Source organism: Notamacropus eugenii, chromosome 5, assembly GCF_028372415.1.
Source record: "Notamacropus eugenii isolate mMacEug1 chromosome 5, mMacEug1.pri_v2, whole genome shotgun sequence".
In the NCBI taxonomy this organism is placed as follows: Eukaryota; Metazoa; Chordata; class Mammalia; order Diprotodontia; family Macropodidae; genus Notamacropus; species Notamacropus eugenii.
Window position 1 is genome coordinate 132,041,658 of NC_092876.1, and position 6,126 is coordinate 132,047,783.

The following is a 6,126-nucleotide window of genomic DNA, read 5'->3' on the forward strand; positions in this document are numbered from 1 at the left end:
TTCAGAACTAGTCCTGGGGGGCTTCAGGTGCTTCTAAGGTGCTGTGATGTGAGGAAACGTGTGGTCACTATTCTCCTGGTCTGTGCTCTGGTCTCTGCCCAAGATGGACCCCTGCTCCCTTGCAGCTACAAGCACTAGGGCTTCTCTTGGCTCTGAAATGGAACTGTGAGGGAAATCAGCAGCAGCTGCACCAGCACTAGCAGCAGCAGGCAGGCAGCTTTAGAGGTGGCTACAACAGTGGCAGTAGCAGTGATAGTAGCAGTTTTAACAGCTCTCAACCCAGAGACAGTAAGGGGGTCAGACTAGTCAGAAATAAATTACAAGGGACTCTTTGCTGGCACTGGGAGCAGCCAGCACTGATTGGCAACTCTATTGCTTATCATACATAGTTCTGGGTCAAAATTCCAGGGTTAAGAGGAATGCTTGTGGTCAATCACAAGGGAGCAGGGGCCCTGATCACAGTTCATTGTAATGTAGATGCAATTATTAGGTTATCTGTTATATTACATTATGTAGATTTTTGCCTTATGTCCTTTAAGATCGATTTAAAAAACAACAACAAACCTAACACATCAACTGCAAATGTGAGGGAAAAATAAAAGCATGTTACCCTATCAAATTTCCACATTTCAGCAATACTTCACTCATTAATCCAGTGAAGTTTTAAGAAATGCCATAATGACATGAACTTGAAACATCCATATTCATTTTCACTGGCGTTCAGCTCATGATGTGGAATTGGTGATATAAAGAGAAGAAAACCAGGGGCTGCCAAGTCATGGACTCTGGAGGCATAAGCCTACTTCTTCTCATAGAAACTGATGATCAGGATTTTCTTCACGCACCTACAGAGCAGCTGGCATCATTGTGCCACATCACCATATTCATCTGCTGGTGCTTGACTTCTTACAACGTACTGTTTGTCTATCAGAACATCAAATGCACTTCTTAATCATGCTGATGCGTGGGTTAAACCAAGCTCTGGACTGACTAATGACCTCCTGAAGAAGACCATTATGCCATAATACTTTTTTGAGCTTTCACAGACTACAGCAGTGTGGAAGTACCTTTTCCTGCCTTTATCTACAGCACTTCTAGTTTGCTCCATCCCCTGTGGTCGGTCTTTTTGCATCGACATGGTCATTTTAAATTTTGTTCTTTTACTGCTGAAGTTCATATTTCATGAAAAAGTAGAGTCTGCATCTATGTCTTCCTTTATGAATCATGGTTAATCACTTTCATATTAAGTAATGATTTGATAGTTTTTGCCAATTTCATCTATGTGAGGTCATGAAGCTCTTTGAAAATGATGCCTTCATTATTGTTAAAAGCAAGTAGACTTGAGGAGGTGAAGGGGAGGGAGGGAGAAAAATTTAGAATTCAAAATCTTATGAAAGTGAATGTTGAAAACTAAAATTAAGTTACTTAATTTAAAATCACCATGGCCAAGTAGGGTTTGGACAAATAATTCATTTTAACTTCACCTATACAAAAATCATATAACCATGTAAGCTTCCTTCCCCTGAAATGCTGACTGTAAAATAATTCCAACATCTGTACACTTTTTTCATTTCCTGAGAGATGGCAATTGTAGAGGGAGAAGTCTGAGTAGCCTGTAGGCTATTTGAAAACTAATTCCCAAATCAATTACAGCATCCTGATTTTTTATAAAACTGTTGAATTTGTTGTTGAGATCAACGCTGATGTTCATGTCTGTATATATTCAATGGAGTTTGCTTGTAAACTCATATCCACAGACTTACTTTTATTTATTGATCATGGCTTCTTCAGAATCTACAGACTTACATCAACCATGAATTAAACATTTGGCCAACATTCTGGCATAAAACTTGAAAAACATCTTTACCATCAATATATTTGATAATAAGTGATGGTAAGCTTGTCTTCCCCTTCATTTTCAGTCATTTCTTTTGTTGATTTTTGTTAGCAGGTTGTCACAGTACTTGGTCAGTGACTCAGGGGCTTTGCAAATAACTTTGAATTCTTTAGAGTTTACTTTGAATGCCAGAGCCTTATCCAGGGCACTCATGAAGTGCTGATCACCATTCAAAACAGTGTTGATAAGTTGGATAAATTTACCAAAACTGATTCCACAAATTGAGTTGGCATATTTTCCAGAGAAATATTACCCATTGCTCTAAGACCTTTGTCATGAGTATGGTTCTATGGTTCTTGAATCATATGAGGTAAACTGCTTGACACAGTATGAAGCAAGGTCCATGGCCCTTCTTATCTCTGGTTGGATAATGTTGTGACATTTTGCATGTAAGCAATTGTAAATGGTCTGCTACTATTTGCTGTTGATATTCTTGAGTCACTTTGCTATATGAACTTGGATGTAAATATTTTCTACATCACATTTCTCTATCTTTTAATCTGTCTAGGACTTTTTCTGTATATTGGGAACAGTTTGATTCTTGTAACAGATTTGTAGCTTCTAGTTTATAATACTTCCCTGTTTCAGTCAGAAAACACAACTCCAGAATTTCCTGGTAAAACTTCAAGGGGAATTTTTTCTTACACTGCTCAACATGGACAAAGGAGTTAATAACCAATCCCATGGATTACTTTTTGATTTGGTTCTTCCCCACAGTGCTTATTTTTTAACTTCTTCAAAGGAGCATTTGTATAAGGATTGCCTGAAGAGGCTCAACCATCAATTTTTTCCACATATCCAATGCTAAGCTCTCCTATTCATATCTGCACTATGATAACCATACTGAAGGTCAACTTCCATCAATTTATTCTTCTTAATAAATTATGTATTGGGATATTTATATAAACAGTCCATATAGTCTACCCTCTTGACCTCCAGCTTCACATCTTCAGCTTCCTGATGGAGATCTCAAACTAGATGTCCAGTAGACAGATGACTCTCAACAAACAGGTCCTAGACTGAACTCCACTCTCCCTTCCCTCCTTCTAACTTCCCTGTTACTGCTAAGGGCACTACCATCCTCCCAGTTCCCCCCAGGCCTGACACCTAGATGTCACCCTCCCTCTTGCTGTCTCACCACTATTCCCAGTCAGTTCCCAAATCCTGTGATTTCTACCTTTGAAACATTTCTTCTATAATCCCCTTTCTCTCATGTGATACTGCCACCACCCTGGTGGAGGCCCTCATCACTTCCCTCCTGGAATATTACAGTAGCCTCCTTGTTGGTTTCCCTGATTCAAGTCTCTTCCACATCCTCCACTTGGGTGTCAAACTGACCTTCCTGAAAAACGCATCTGACCCTGTCACTTGCTATTCATTCAGTAAACTCCATTTTCTTTATATTATCTCCATGATCAAATATAAAATCCTCTGTGGGGTTTTTTTTTTCCAGGCAATCAGGGTTGAGTGACTTACCCAGGATCACATTCTTAGTAAATATCTAAAGATGAATTTGACCTCAGGTCTTCTTGACTTAAAGACCTATACTCTATCCACTGCACCACCTAGCTCTTCACAAGATACACCATCTTTCTACTCCGTTCATTTTCACCAGAAGTCCCCCAGGTCTGGAATTCCCTTCCTCCTCATTTCTGCAGTCTGTATTCCTAAGTCCTCACTTAAATCTTATCAATTCTCCAAGAAGACTTTCCAATATTCACTTAATGCTAGTGCCTTTGCTTTAAGATTATCTCCAATTTGTCTTGTATATAGCTTATTCATGCATAGTTGTTTGCATGTTGTGAGGTTCTCGAGAGTAAGGACTGTTTTTTGTTTTGCTTTTTTGTCTCCCCAACACTTAGCACAGTGTCTGCTGAGTAGACGACACTTCATAAGAACATGTTGATTGACACAGGCTCTCACAAAGGATCTCTGTGGAAAAGGATAGATAATCATCTTTCACCCTCCTCTCTTCTTGGTTCTTTCCAGGATTTTAGAATTTAGACCTGGCACGGCTGGTAACCTAATCCTTTCCTTTTATTGTTAAGTTTCATTGATTCCTTTTGTTTTGTTTTTTTTTTTACAAAGTAGTATTTTCTTGATATCCTTCCTCCTCCTCTACCCACCGATTGAGACTTTCCCATAAAAAAGAAAAACAAAAGACAAAAAAACCAATTAGAGCTATCCAAAATGTAAATGAATGCTCTGGGAGGTCTTAGTTTCCTTCTTCCTGGAGGTTTTCTGACAAAGGTTGAATGTCCACTCTTCAGGTATGTTGCAGAAGGGGTCTTTTGTTGAGTTATTAAGTAGATGCTCTCTGAGGTCTCTTTCCTGTGATAATGCACCTATGCTAGTGGCTGACAATGTATACAATATTCTACCCCACTCCATTGCCCACCCCCTCACTTATTTTCAAAACCCATTCATTTTTTACAGATCAGGAAATTGAGGCTCCAGGAATTTAAATGAGTTACTGGAGGTCACACAACTAGTTGGTGGTTAACTGGGATTTTTAAAGAGATCCTGCATCCCCCAAATGCAGAAATCTTTCACAAATGGAAGGAAACTTAGAACCAGAATGGCAGAGCTGGAAGGTGGTACTTTAGAAATCACTTAGTCCAGGGGTTCTTACCCTTTTGGGTGTCATGGATCCCTATGAGAGTCAGTCGGGTGGAAACCTTGGAACCCCTTCTCAGAATCGTATTTTTGAATAATTGAAATAAATGCGAAATTTCAGTGAAAGGTGAGTGAAAATAAAGATGTGATTTTTTTTTTCCAGTCCAAGTTCATGGAAACTTCCCAGCATCTACCCACAGACTCTACCCTCTGTATCCTATCCATCAAGTGCCTTCAAGTGTTCTTTTGCAGTATTTCCTATCTAGACCCTTTCTCTCCTTTGATACTGCCCCCATCCTGGTGCAGGACCTCATCACCTTACTCCTTGATCACTGCAGAAGCCTTCTGTTGGGTCTCCCTATCACTCTAATCTATGCTTCACTCAACTGTCAAACTGTTCTTCCTAAAGTACACATTGACCATTATCATTTCCCTATTTCATAAACTTTACTCTCTCTCTATCACCTCCATGATCAAATATAAAATTCTCTATTTGCCTTTTAGATACCTTGGTCTCTAACTTGGTCCCCTCCTACCTTTCCAATCTCCTTATCCCTTATTCTCCACCCCACATACTCTGACATCCAGTTCTTGTTAACTGTAATTGTTTATTTACCTAGTATTTCTTTATTTAAAAATGAATTTGCATATCAAATGTCCTGTTTGCTTCTGCTTTCTTTTGAGAGGAATCCTCCATTAAAAAAAAAATCCATCCTTTTTTTTTTTTTGTTGATGTTTAAGCATAGCTTTGCAGGATGTATTATTTTGGGGTTCTTTTCAGAATTTCATATTTTAATATTTCCTTTGATTTCTAATAAATAGGGAGTAGTCTTGAATAATTTGGACTGTTTCTTATTACATGATGCTCTTTCTTCTGATTACCTACAATATTTTTTCCTTAAAACAAGAATTTATTGGTTTGATCATGATATTTCTTAGTGAGTTAAATCTGAGGTATCTCTTTGTCAGAAGTCTATAGAATCTGTTCATCTCTATTTTGTTTTTTGTTTCCAATACATCTGGGCAATTTTCCTGTATGATTTTTTTGAATGATAGCCTTTAGGCTTTTTATTTCATTGTGGATTTTTGGGGGAGGCCTGCTACCCTTTGACAGTCTCTTTACAAGACAGTTTGCTAACCTTGCATTCCTTGCCTAAACATAGCTGACCAAGCCAGTTATCAGTTATTTAGGACTTCTTGGTACCCAGGTGGGTCAATCAATAGTTAAATATGGAGCCATCTTTGTCAGATAGGGCCTAGCCATAGCTCAGTTCTATATATAATATCCTATCTTCAAATGCAGTTCCTTGGCTTGTAGAGATCATATATGTTCTTTCAATTTTGTCATTTAAAAATTATTCAATTAGTTTTTTTCTTTTAAATACATTTGTGTTCGATATTTCCGGGGGCGGAGACAAGATGGCGGAGTGAAAGCAACGACTCACCTAAGCTCCTGGACAAACTCCTCTGGATATCTCTGAAAGGAGAATCTGACCAAACTTTGGAGGTGTGGAATCCAGTGGGTGACAGACTTTGACAGATTCGGAGCCCAGGTTAGACTGGAAGGTCCACGGGAAGGATCTGTTCTGCGGGGGTAAGCCCCCAGCGCACAG

At 38.9% G+C, this 6,126-nt stretch overlaps 1 pseudogene; it reads right to left on the reverse strand.

The window, feature by feature from the left end:
- Positions 1–688: 688 nt before the first annotated feature.
- Positions 689–4,544, reverse strand: LOC140507690 (cullin-2 pseudogene; annotated as a pseudogene).
- Positions 4,545–6,126: the final 1,582 nt, after the last annotated feature.